This window comes from Empidonax traillii, unplaced genomic scaffold, assembly GCF_003031625.1.
Source record: "Empidonax traillii isolate 1590-97213 ecotype Southwest subspecies unplaced genomic scaffold, ASM303162v1 scaffold38:size1800464, whole genome shotgun sequence".
Taxonomy (NCBI): Eukaryota; Metazoa; Chordata; class Aves; order Passeriformes; family Tyrannidae; genus Empidonax; species Empidonax traillii.
In genome coordinates, this window is record NW_020955231.1 from 903,816 (window position 1) to 917,552 (window position 13,737).

A 13,737-nucleotide genomic window follows, 5' to 3' on the forward strand; every position below is an offset into this window, starting at 1 on the left:
AAAAAAAAAAGAGGCACAACTAAGTTAGGGAAGGGATGGAGTTATTTTCCACCCGGCAGTCCTGGTGTGATGAAGAGGCATATGCCTCCTGAATCCCAACTTCTGCAAAGGGTAACCAATCCTAAAGTAAGAGCTAAAGGGGGTTGGTGAAATGGAGCCGCAGAACTTCCTAAGAAGAGATTATCTACTTAATTAAAGATTTTTTTTTTCCCTAAGTCCTTCAGCCAATCAGGACTCAAGTGCCAGAGAGAGATTGAGCTGATGAAAAGAACACCCCAGGTTCCTCGAAGACAAATGCACCACGAAAGGGATAAGAGGGAGGGAAAAGGGAAAACAAAAAAAGAAAAAAAAAAAGAAAAGAAAAAAAAGAAAAAAGAAAAAAAAGAGAGAGAGGGATAAAGAAAGAGACAGCAAATCCCCTAAAGTAATCACTAGATTCAATCTCCACCAGCACTGTCCTGGCTCTCCACTCCCTGCAAAGGCAACTGGAAGGGCTGTTTTTGGTGTGCCCTCACCTCCTCCTGTCTTGGAGACACGGCCAAGCCTGGGGTGCGCTGGGGGCTCTGGGATAGGGGTTTGGGTTCAGGCTGTCTGTGTCTGCTGCTTGAGCCACAGATAAATGAACGTTGTCTCTGCCTCAGTCTCCCCCAGGAGTTAAAGGGAGATCAGGGCCAGTTCTTACCTCCATCTGCTTCTCCTTCATCCTGGTGACTTGCTCTTTCTTCCCATCTCCTGTTTGAACTATGCCGTTCTCATCCCAGGAGAAAGACCTCTGACTAAACCTTCCCATTTCCCCTTAATTTTTTACTTTTGGGGTTTCTTATAAAGTCCATGGGAGGGTTAGTGGTCTCTCCCTGAGGACTTAACCCTCAGCCAACAGCCGCTAGAACCACTTAGAAGTGCATTCAGCCTGTGCCTGCTGGCCATGTGTGACATCCCAGTACTGTCACACCACCCACCACAGACACCCTGACTAGCCCTAGATCAACCTGATCAGCTGCACCACTGTGTCCCAAAGCCATAGGAGGATCTTCTCCACAATGCTGAACCAAATTTTATGCTGTGGACATGATCAGCCAAAACATGGTCTGAGACCAGTCAAATTCATTTCATCTGGGGCGCAGCTGCCAGGCAGAAGGGCTGGATTCAGGCAGGATTTGAAGAGGACCGAGACCCTGTGGCTGAGCCACGAGGCAGAGCTGGCTGGAGGCTGAGTTTTCCTTGGGGACACATCAGGTGGATGAAAATCCCTCCCAAGTCACACAGTTTCAGGGAGAAAAATGTGCCCAGCTAAGGTTTGCTCTCAGATGGACTTCACAGCGAGCTCAGATGTGCCCAAGTCAGGAGGCTCTGGCTAGGCATGAGCTGGGCAGGGCACGTAGAACACAGCTGGCAAAACACTGCCTTTGCCTGTTGTGCTGCCCACCCAGGCAGGGCAGCACCTCAGCCCAGGGGCAGCTGGGCAGTTTGTGGGTACCTAGGAAAGGAGAAAATGCAGCTGCCAAAAATTGATCCCAGGTCCAGCTGTGCCACCCAGCTGTGTCCTATTACAGCAAGGCTGATGGTATTTGCACTCATTAAAGCTGCAGGTCCTGAAGCCACGGGCATGCCGAGAGAAAGCTTGAAAATTTATTTAGTAGAAGATAAAACCCCAGAAAGTGAAAGATGGGGTAAATATACCCTTTATTTATTTTTAAATTATTTTTATTATTAACTATATTGAAATAAAATTTCAATGCTGTGATGTTTAACAGAGTAAAATGGTTTTGGTGGTCTAATTCAAGTAGAAAGGGTGGCTGTGCTTTCCATCCCAGGCTGTCCTGGTGAAGGGAGCAGCTGCAGAAGCTAATGCTGCCACAGGGGAGCTAAGGGGCTGCCAAGGGGCTCAGTCCCACTGGGACAGTACTGGTGGGATGCAGGGGATGCCACCACCCTGCACTTGGCATCTATTTCCAGTGGTAGGAAGGAGAAGAATTTCCAGTTGTTTCTTGTAAGTCTCCAGCTGCCTGTTTCAGGACTTTGTACCCGAGTTTTCACATTTCTCAGGTCTGGCAGCATCAGCATTTTGGAATCATGCAACACTCCAGATATGTCTTGGCCAACTGAAAAGGAAGGACATCATTGGGTTCACTAGGGTGGACTGTTTTTGTTACTCCGAGACAAGTGAAGTAAGAAGATTGCAAAAAATAGGAAAAAATTCATTGTAGGTGATCTGAAATAAACAGGTGGAATTCATTTTTTTTATTAACTGTTACAAGAGACAGCCAGACCTTTTTCCAAGCTCACAGAAGCACCAGCAGCTTTGGAAATAGCAGCCTCCCCTGCCAACTTCTAATTCCTATTAAATGCAACAGTCACTTTCCTGGAAACAATCATGTTTGTCAAACCAAAGAAGCTGGAGACAAAGCCTGAAGCAAAACTGTCCCAAACATGTTTCAAAACATTTAATTACAGCTCTGAAAAGCTGTTTAAAAGACTATATGCAGCACTCTCTAAAGAAATGGTATGCAATATTGTTTTATAATGTTCTTCAAATTCTGTTATTGTTTCTGCCAAAAGCTCTGTGAATTTACTAAAATGGACCCAGAAGAACATTAAAATACATTTTATGGTGAGGACTGGTACGTTACCCCACCTGACCCCCTGGCCTATACAGATCTCTTCTGACCTTTGCACTAAGTGCTGTAATGCGTGTTTGACTATTTGCTCGTCTCCCAGAACAGCAGGCAGGGCTTGAGGACAACAGGAGACAGACAACCTACCACCACCTGTGCTAATTGCTTCCAGCTTGTTAAAAATAACAAACTACAATTTTAGTAGAATATGCCTACATTTAATTTCCAGAGTAGAGAGAAAATCTGAACTGTCCTAAAAGAACTTGTACAAGTAATCACAGAAAAAGTAAAAAAAATTAAGCCTCTAATGTTCTTGCTACCTTCCACCCTGGTACCAATAAAACTGATAGATATAAAAAGGAGGCTAAGAAGTGGTGGTAATAATTCCAAGTCTGGCTCACAGATATCTCAGAAGATTCTTGGTGTCAATGCAAAGTGCCCAAAGGACAGATTTTTTAAAACAAAATGTCCATTAAAAAGGTCAAGAAGGAATTCAAAGTCTCCTATGTTAAAATATAATGCAAAAGGTATGAAATCAGAAGAAAGAGGAATGAATCTTGTTTAGGCAGCACACAGAATTCAACCCAGAAAGAGCTGGAATACCCTTAGGAAGGTCCAGCTTCCAGTGCAGTAAGCAGATTTCAACTGACTTGATTGCAGCTTTGCCTTTTGCACCAGCTAGATGCAGCTTCAATAGTGCCTAAAGCCTGTCAAAACATCCACCAGCACCCCAAGAAAGTGTAAGGGTTGCTTGCAATCCTTCATTGAACATGGCCTCTGCTATTCTGTTTCTACAGTCAAGTGGTTCCAGAAACAAAGCCAAATAAAGGCTTTCATGAGATCGACTGACATGCAATGAAAGCAAACATGGAGGTTTTTTAGCATTTTGTCTCTGAAAAGTTAGGAAAGGTGCTGATGTGCCCAGAAGCCTCTCTATTTATTTTCGTGCTTAGCTATATCAGTTGGAAATTGTGCCATTAAAGACAGTATTGACACACCAGGACACGCAAATGGCTGCATGACCTCTTTGCTTATAAGCTTGATTTTGTAACCCTTCTGTTCCCTAATGCTGCTCTCTGCATGGGTGACGCACACTAAGCAGCCTCCTGCAAGGTCTTCTTGTGCTTTACCATTATTGAATGTACCCTCACATGTTCTCCTCACAGTTCATGCAAGGACAGCTCAGAGGATCCTTGTCCACTGCAGTGAACTGTGGGACTGGACACATCCATCACACATCTCATAGAAAGGGACTTCTGCCCAGCTGTGGGGAAGGCAGAAGGGTCAGATGTTTAGGCTGTTCTTCAGTTGCTAGAGAAAAGCTTAAGGTGTGCACAAGAAATAAAAAAAAAAAATATTTCATATCAGAAGGGTCAGAAATATTGCACTGGCTTTAGAGGTTTGGTTCAGGGTTCAAGGCATGAACACCTACAAAGCATTTTCCACCTCTAGCTCTCTCAGTGCCTTAATGAAACAGCTCCCCCACTTTTCTCATTTTACAATGTGTAAAACTGAGGCTTGGATTGAGCTAGGCAGTGGTTTGGGGATAGATCCTGCATCCTAGGCTGGCCTCAGCCTCCATCTGACTAGTCTGATATTTAAGGCAGCCAGTTTCAAGGGAAAGGCAAAGATCTTTAGGGAAAAATCCTCTTTAGTCATGGTAGAAGTTGGCTGTGCCCTGTATCAGGTGAACTTAGAATAATTCAAAAGCTCTGATTCATCCTTAGTATGGGCTACAATACTTCCTTTATCCCATATTCTCAGTTATAGTACTAGAGAAGTGGTCTTGCTGTGGAAGTGACTTGCACAGGCTCATGCTGTGTTGACCAAAAAAAGGTGTTCCTTTTAAGCATTCAGAAAGCAGTCCAGGGCATCTTTGTCCAGCACCCACAAACCAGGCAACTGAAAGCTGTGAGAGAGAAAGGGACAGGAGTGCTGAGAGGTGGGTATCTGGGGATGAAAATCAAAGGAAAGTGAGGAGGTAGTCTGCCATTAAAGGACAAGCAGGATCAGCTTGGAGAGAAAGGACAGTGACGGTGGGAGGGAAATTATGTATAGCACTCAAGGAAGGTGTAATTAGGATGAGGAGGACTGAGCAAGTCAAAACACATTCCTGACTGGCTGGCAGTTGGTGAGATAACCCCTGGAAGTGAGAGGGACCATACTGAGCTCCCAGGTCTAGCAACAAACCCTGGCCACTTGCCAGCCATACCTTGCTGCTGTCCCCATGCACCCCACAGAAAAGCCTGACTCCCACATGGAGTGGCACCCACAGAGCTCCCCAGCACGGAGACCAGGAGCCCAGGCCATGTGCTACTGTTCATCCTGGACATGGACAACATCCTTCAAAGAGCTTTGCTCAGGCCATCACAGACAAGATCAGAGTCATGGGGTATAAGTGTCATGGGCATCAGTGTAGGTGGCTCTGTAAAAGGAGTTCCCCTTCTGCACCCACTAGGGCTGTACCTCTCAAGAGGGAACTGTGCTTGGCCCTTGGCCACTGCACATGAATATTTGGGGCATGGCAAAAACTTTTTTTAAAAAAGGGGGAAGGGCTATGGATTTAAGAGCTGTGTGGAGCTCTGTGGACCAGAGGATGAGGCAGGTAAAGCAGTGCAATGTAAATAATTGCTAGTTTGGCAGACCTGAGGAACACAATAAAAATCTACGCAGAAGCTGCTTAAATGTTGCACTGTTGCACCAGAGACATACATTTTGTTTCCCTTTCAGGCTCCCAGTGCTCCCCTCGATATTATTATTGCTCCCAGTGCTCCCCTCAATATTATTATTAGCAGAAATATTTGTAAACAAAACTGCATTTCAAACTGTAAGAATTAAGCACTAAGAGGGCTTCCCAGCGACATGCTTTGAATTTCTTTAGTTGAAATCGTTCACAAACTCTGAAGGAGCTGTGAATAGCTCCAGCTGACTCACAACTTCATCTCCTTCACCCAAGTCAGTTTGCCCCGCTCTAGTGCAGAGAGACTAACTGGTTTGGAGTCCCTTTTGTGAGGCTGACAGGAGGAGGTTTAGCCGAGGGATTTATGCAACCCTGTGATCTTTTTCATCTCTAATTTGCTATGCGGTCCAATGACCATGCAGCGGCACCCGGAGCCCTGAATTACCCTGTGATTGTCCCTCTGACGAGCCAGCCTGCCGTGTCAAAGCCGGCAGATGGTGCTCCCAGCTTGGCCTGCAGCCGGGCTGAAGCTCAGTGCTGCTGCAGAAGAGCATCCTTGGATCGCAGGGGTGCAGCGAAATACTTCTGTGCTGGACATGGCCATGTCCGGCGCAGACAACAGGATCTGTAGGGGATCCAAGCTTAAAAACTCTCCTTTCCTCCTTCCTGCTTCTCAAGACCAAGTATCTTGAGGCCTCAGCAAGGGTAAAGTCCAAAAATTATTCTGACTGGCTGTGTTCACAGCAGTGGAGCTGCTGATGGCGTGGAGGACAGCAGCACCCTGCTGTAGGTTCTCTGCTGCAGAGTGCCAGTTGTGTGCACACTTCCCCCAGACCAGCTACCATGGCAGCTGATGAGTCTTCTACCAACACCTGGCCTTAGCTCAGGAAGGATCAGATGCTCATCAACTCTCAGCAGGGAGATGGATGTAAAGCAGTGCGCACAGTCTGTATCCACACTTTTTCACAGATCCTCAGACAGACTCCAAGGTCAGGGACCCACAAATCTGTCTCAGCTCTTTGCCCTATAGTAAAAACTGCTCTGGGGTGAGTCCAGTGAGGTTCTTCCTCTTTGCCTACAGATGGCTACCATGACTAACATTCTGCATTTACCTGCAATGAGTCAGACCGGCAAAATCATGAGACTGGCTTGAAAATAATACACAGCGCAAGCTATTTGTGTCCAAGCCTTTAAGGTACTCTTGGGGCTTGTTTCCTCTGGAAATGGCAGGGCTGGGAACATGCTGTTCTCTCTCATAAATGGCAAGCTCACAGTCTTGGGTTCTGAACATCCAGGCTTTCCAATGAACACCCAATTGTCAAAAGGCTTGCCAGAAATTACAGGAGGTAGTGAGGCCAAGCAGGCAGGCAGAACCTCTCTGAGTTGACCAAAACTTGCTGAGTGTGGGTCCTGGATGTTTGCCTGAGAGATCTCAGATGTGCAGTGTTTGTACATTAAAATACTGGGTCTTTTTTGCTCTGTCCTTGGCCAAGAACTTCTCTTGGCCTTCATTGTAATACTTGTTGCTACTCTTCACTTTGGGAGTGGCTGCATTTTAGTGGTGAGCATCAGATCAGCCCATGGGGTGTGGTGGCCCCCAGCGAGCTGTAAGGAAAGTTGAATCATTTCCCAATAAAACCCAGGGTGCAGGATCTGGCTCCAGCTCCAGCATTCCCCAGTGTCATATACACTGACTGGGACCATCTTTTTTGCCAGAATAGTCAGATAGTCCCAATAAATGGTGATGATGATGAGCTTGGAGGCTGAATGATGGCCAAGATGAAGAAAGCTCCAAGATGGTCAAGATAAATTGGCACCACAAAACCTAGCATGTAAATGCCATTGTTGTCAGAGCCACTACCCAGCTTTCTGTCAAATCTTAAGCATGAAGCATTTTATTGATGGTTGCTGGAAAAATATTGCAGGCACACAGTTGTTGGCCAACCCTGACCTCTTTTATAAGTGTTTCAAGAAACAGCATAAATAATAAAGCATCACTTTTGTTGGCCTGTTGGGGACAAGCCCCTTGGCTTTCATACTGCCAGCCAGGACAAGGTTTCATCATGATGAGGGCCACCACAAAGAGGTCTTTTATTGAAGCATACCACTCTCTGAAGGAGATGTTTGTTTTCCAGTCTAAATGGACCAGATATTTTGGTTACAGGCTAAAAGCATGGCCTGTGTCCTAATCAAGATTTTCCCTGAGTCTTAAAAAACAGATCCAGAGAGTGAAGGAAAGAGAATTGTAGCTAGAAATAAAAAACCTTTTCTGAGTGCCAGCACTGATTCACAGGTAGGAAAGATGGCTTCATGCTGGTCATGTGCTGCTGAGGGGAGTCAATGCATGGTGACAAACTTTGTTCTGGCCAGTTACGTTCATTTGCCATAACTGACAGCAGTTAAGTTTGCTTTCCATGAATGCTTTACAGAGTCTTCCTTATCTCACCTCCATCACTGCAGCATCCCAGGACTTGGTCTACTGCAACCTCTCAGTACACTTACGGAGTGTCAGCTGTTGACTAGAGGCTGGTAACTGAGGCAAGGCACAGATAATGACTTGCTCAGATCTAAGCAGCAAAATGTTGTCTCATAGGGTACATCTGAGCTGAAAACAGCTGAGAATAGCCTGCTACTAGGGAGGGGAAGAGGGAGCTGAGGGTATCCGTACAATATATCACCGCTGAGAAGGGGGGTACCCTACGGTAGAGAGTGCAAGAACATTCTGGTTTCTGGCCAGAGGTTGCTGGGTACTGACACGGCACACACTGGAATGGAACCACCTCAGGAGCAAAAGAGGATCCTGTATAAATTCATCTCTTCCCAAACACTGGTGTTTATATGGGGACCTGCATCTGGTGACAGAATGAAAATCAATAGCAAAGTTTGCACTGGTTTTACATTAACACATGCAAAGTAGGATTGAGCTCTGTTTAGAGGACAAAGCATGTATTGCTGCACCAAGAGAGAAGGGGGCAAAAAACCCCAATCACCACCACATTAGAAGAATCCAATGTTCATATGTATCCATCATTGGGTGGTATTTTCTGGAATGATGTACTTCAGATAGCTTTGTCCTTACCCGTTTCCACTGTGAAAGATGTGCTAACTCCCAGGCTTTGTGTTTTCCAATTACATTGCAGTACCTATTTGGAGACAGAATCCAACCCTTCCTCTCCACATTTTTCAGAAATATGGCAACATGATTCAGATCTCAGGCCATCAGGGTGACCAAAGAGGAATCTGTAATGCACTGTGGTAGTGCAGGCACCAATCTCTGACCCACTGCCTCTGCAGTTCCCTGTCCGACTGAGGGATGGCGATGCTGCCTCAGCTCTTACTTCATCTAATAATGCACACAGTGCACTCTGTGAAGGGATTTTTTCATTAGCACCACAGGGTGTGCTGGTAGATGACTGTATATGACAGGACTCATTCTTACAACCACGGTCCACTTGCTGTTGCTACGTCTGAAGCCTTGCATGCAGCTGCTGGAACAGCCCTTACCCGCCCATGAATTGTAACCAGAGAAAGCACAGAATGTCCTCAGAAACTACGCGTGGCTTGTTTCTGGGATGCTTTTTATTATGAGCATTTACAGACTGTGTCAGTCATTGGTAGGTGGTTATGCTAAGAGGAGATAACAGATCCCACCCAGGACATCGGCTCTTCTAATTCCAGTTTAGCCTTTGATCTTGGATAAATTATTCCTCTTTCACATGCCCCTCTATCCTTCCCCATTCAAGTGTCTACTTAGACTGTAAGATTTTTGAGACAGTGGGTGTATCCTAGCGTGCAGATACAGAATGTAGTATAGATACAGTACAGCACCCAGAACAATGGAGCCCTTGATCTTAATGGCAGCCTCCACTCATTATCTTAATAGAAGCATCAAAGTCTACATATGAAATAGTTTACCTGAACAATCCTTTTGCCATACTAACTCCAGATCGGACGCGTGACAAGAAGTGATGGAGGAAAGTGTGTGTATATAAAACCATTTTGTGTGTTTGGAATGACTGAAGGTCATCTGGGTTCTGAGTGGAGGTGACTGCCCTCCAAGTGGCAGTACTGCACACAATGTGTGTGCCACCACCACAGCCTGATAGAAGCTTTCTTCTGTGTAGGAAAAATAAGTCAATTCCAGGTCTTGGATCCCAAAGGGCAATTTTTTAGCAATTGTAGTGTTGCTCTGCAGGTAGCAACTCCTTTAAGAGCTTGACTAATACGACACTGGCACCTGAGAATCAGCTAGTATCTCCATTACAGGGGGATACTCTTGATCCACCCAAAGAGGGAGCAAAAGCCAGAGGCTTTAGGAGGCTGGACCCTCCAGCCATCCAGTCCCTTTTCCATTTTTAACCATCCACTGGGAGCACCACTGGAGGTAGAAGGCATCAGTTCTTAACGAAAACTCCCTTTTGACTAAAAATTCTAAAAAGGACATTTTAAACAGGAGGTTTTGACAACAAATAATGTGAGGACCACTAATACTGCTTGACTGCCACTAGGAGAGTGAACTTCCCAGCTTGGGTGGCAGAAGAGCAGACACCACTATGCACCTCACCTCCAAGTGTACATCTTCCAGCTTTGCTGGGCTGTGAGGAGCAGACCTGTGTGCAGCCTCTACCAAAGAGAGCCTATTTCATTGGCATACTACCTCTCTTCACCAAGACATCTGTCCCTCTGACCTCGTGGTGTTTTTCACTGTACTTCCTCAGGCCAGATTTATGTCTTATGTCTCCTCTGCTCCATATTGGCAGACCCACATCCACACTGTGCAGGATCTTTCTGGCAACACTAGGCATCCTGGAGCAACAGTGAACCTCTGTTAGTCATTTGCCAACCACTTTCTAATCCAAGCCTTGCTATTTTTATCAAGTTTGTATTTCTTCACTCCTTTAATAAATACATAATGTGGCAATCTATCAAATGTCTAGCCAAAGGCAGAGCAGTTTGCAATCATTTCTGGCCCTACTGCCAGAAAACAACTAACTAATCAAATGGCATCTTGTTTGCTAAGTTGACTCCAGTAGCAAAGTCTCCTCTCAGAGGAAGGACCTGGATGTCAGGACTCTGTCAGTATTTCCACCAAACTGGGGGTCTCTCCCCCTGCTCTCCCAAATCAACGATTATGATTGAGTGTCCCTGGTGGTGAAGTGGCGCTGTCACCGCCGAGGCCCGGGTTCGATTCCCGGTCGGGGCCACTCCCCGGGCAGATGGAGCTCGTTAGCCCTGTAAGGCAATCCATCTACGTCCTGAGGACCTCGCTGCCACCGTCCAAGCTCGCTTGGCCCCAGCAGATGAACCTCAGGATTAAAGGGTGGGCTCAGTTCCGTGCACACTGTGTCTCACCTAAAAAATCCAGTGTGCAGGCTGGAAGGTGTAAAGACCTTCCCCGGTTCTTCGTTCGCAAAGACTGGCCATAATATATATTAATGATGTAGCAGAGGAGAATTCAGCAGCATCCTGTCATGTCCACCCAAACACCAAAGTAGCAAGTGATCTATGTGTCACAAGGAAGACTGTAGGTCCTCCAATAAAAACAGTCAGTCTTCTGAGATTTCTGCCCTTGATATCCCAACAAATAAGGACACATGGCAGTGTCCACTGCCACGTCCTCTTTTGACCTGAGCCCCACTGTGTCCTAGATGTGGTAGCTCTCATTGAGAGCTGAGTGACTCTTTTGGTTTGGACCACCAGCAGATACTGTTGGGTCTTCATCTGAGCTGAGTAAAAGCACACACATTCAAAATGTGCTAAGCCCTATAATGACAGGGAGAAGGTGACCTCAAATATGTTGTTTGTACCATCAGCTAAATGCTAATTTGGAGTTGCTCTCCCTCCCACTTTGCTGGGTTATCTTGACAGAACAAAAGCTAGAATTCCCAAAGAACTAGTAATTACTAGCAAGTTTCCAAGGGCAGAACTCAAAAACATCTAAGGAAAAAAAACCTGGTCATTAAATCTCTGCTTTCTGGGGAAAAAAAAAAAAAAAAAAACAGAGCCCCTGACTCTGAAAACTGTGTTCTTCACAGTATCTTTGGCAGGATTTTCAAAATCACCTGTATATATAAACTTTGGTCTGGGTGATCTCTATGCAAGGCTAAGATGGTGGACCATTCTCTTATGCTCAGTCAAATGTATGAATAAATTTCTTTCAGGCATAGTTAGGGTTTCAGCCTATGCATTTTGGAGACTTTGTAGTGAAATTAGCACAAAGTCATAACTTCTCTGCTGAGGAAAGTTGTACCTGTTCCTTCTTCCAGATGGGGAGATTTATGGGGAGTAGAGGGCAGCTGAGCAGTGGGACTTTCCTATAAAAGGAGCCTGCTGGGACAAGAACTTCCGAAAGGTTATTTAGGGGATCTGAGTATGTAGGGTGTTGATATGTGCTGGGGAATGATGGGCTGCAACAAAACTGTAGTGCATGTTTAGAGATTAAGCCTCAGAAACTCTGCTTGTGGTTTAGGCCATTGTTTAAGGCTGGTAAAACAGCTGCTAGAGAAAAGGGGAAGCAGAGGGAAACTGCCTATTGTAACTTGTACTGTGTAGGAGATGAGGAGCAAAGCAGTTCATGGTCTGCTCTTGGGAAGGAAAGCATACTTTGTCGAGTAGAGACTTATCTTTTTTACTTCTCTCTGGTTTTTGTCACTTTCCTGAAACTAGGTATGCTCTGGGTAGTGTAAAGGCAAGATTTTGGCTCTGATACTGGGAACCTGAAGCAACCCTGAGGCTCTAGAGCCTGTGTTTCTGACAGTTTAGAGTCCCCTGCTGTTGAGGAAAGCAATGCCCTTTTACATGGCCTTTCATGTAATGAAGGTTTGTGAAAGTCTCTCTTCTGATGATGACATGGCAGCCTGACCTCCCATGTGACATTTTTCTGCTTATTGCTGGGATATCATCAGGGTCTAAAATCTTATGAATTAGTTCTGGGAACACTGTTGCTATTTTAAGGACCTTTGTGCCCTCTTCTAGAGGCATAGGAAAGCTTTGTTTTTCAGGTCTCTGAACATCTTAATAGTTGATTTGAAGGCTCTTCCCAATGTCAGAGCAGGTCTGCTGGGGGATCTCTTTGGCCAAGCCAGGAATATTTCTCAGCTGATGACCTCACAAATAATGAAGTGGAGGGCCAGAGTCTCGTGAGCTGTCATCTGAGATGCTGGAGACTGAGGCCACCTTTGATGAGGTCTGTCCCTGAGCTGTTATCTTGGTTGGATGATGTCAGCCTTAGCCAGTGTTTGTGTGCTAGCAGTGCCTGGTCAGGACATTTCACTTAAGTAACCCCTTGTTCCTCATATGTCAGTGAGTGTGGGTTGTGCATCAACCAGCCCTTTGCCTGGCATCAGTCTTATCTGAAGTTTACTGTTCTTGGGTTTCTGTGGTCAGCCAAAGATTCAAAAACTCTCTGGTGCTTGCAGACAAACAGAAAATCTGGCACTTTTTTTAGTGTGACCATGTCCCTGCAGTGCTTGACAGGATGTCCTGTCTGAGGGAAAATTACAGATGTTTGATCTTCAAACAGTGTCCACAGGGACTCCTACTAGATCTGAACAGCTATCATATCTCCTCTGATATCAAAAAGCAGATCCTAGGTGAAATGCTTCCAGTGGCTATATCCTCTGTTATTTCATCACTAAGCAAATAAACCAATTGCAAACCTTTTTATCACATGTTGTGAAATTTTTAAAGGCTTTTTTGGTCTGAAATGGACTTTTTTCTTTATCTGCAAAAAGATCTTAAGCAAGAATGTAGAATCAAATAGGCTGTGGGATAGTTCAAAACCAACTGCTTTGCCAAGCCTCTGGCCATCTGGGATAGGTCCAATTTTTCCTTTAATGGGTGCAGCAGTATCACAGGCTGCAGCAGCGGTTTGTTGCATGAGACTCAGTGTGATGGGGATTAGTCCTACTTGTGAAGAGAGAAGAAGACATGGGTGAGGTTGCTCAGCTCATTAGTGGCAGATGGGAATGAGCATCCAAACTTCTTGAGCTCTGGTACAAGAGCTCATGTTTTATGCATCAGCTGAAAAGAAGCACATTTTTAATCTTCGTGAGACTAACAGAGGGAAAGGGGAATTGTAAATTTCTACCCCATTGATGGAGAAGTTGATATGCTCACCTTGTTGAATACAGAGCCAGATCACAGACACTTCTCTGAGGGGAGAGAATGGATGTAACTGGAATTTGAGTGGGTGTATAAATTACCTTATACACATTCCCTCACCCACTCTATCTGCACTGTAGGTAATTTAAGTCCTAAAGTGATGGGATTTAATCTTAAGGTTCTTGCTGGCTCCTCTCTGGCATGTCTGGCAATACAGGCTTGGAGAACTCTCACTTGTTACCCTAAGGCTTTTTAAATGCCACAAGAGGGGGCATCTGTTTGGGTTGCTGGTAGCAGCAGTTTGAAAGCTTTAGAGGGCACAGGAGCCGTGCAATCAAC

The 13,737-nt window shown here is 45.4% G+C and overlaps 1 long non-coding RNA gene across 3 annotated transcripts; it reads right to left on the reverse strand.

The window, feature by feature from the left end:
* Positions 1-1,746: 1,746 nt before the first annotated feature.
* LOC114054725 lies at positions 1,747-12,362 on the reverse strand. Of its 3 annotated transcripts, XR_003570560.1 has the most exons (4): positions 12,253-12,362; positions 9,984-10,101; positions 8,375-8,438; positions 7,550-7,900 (listed from the first exon to the last, which is right to left on the reverse strand). It is a non-coding gene; the product is annotated as an uncharacterized LOC114054725 (long non-coding RNA). The 3 variants fall into 3 exon arrangements; XR_003570562.1 differs by lacking the exons at positions 7,550-7,900; positions 8,375-8,438 and adding an exon at positions 1,747-2,102; XR_003570561.1 differs by lacking the exon at positions 8,375-8,438.
* Positions 12,363-13,737: the final 1,375 nt, after the last annotated feature.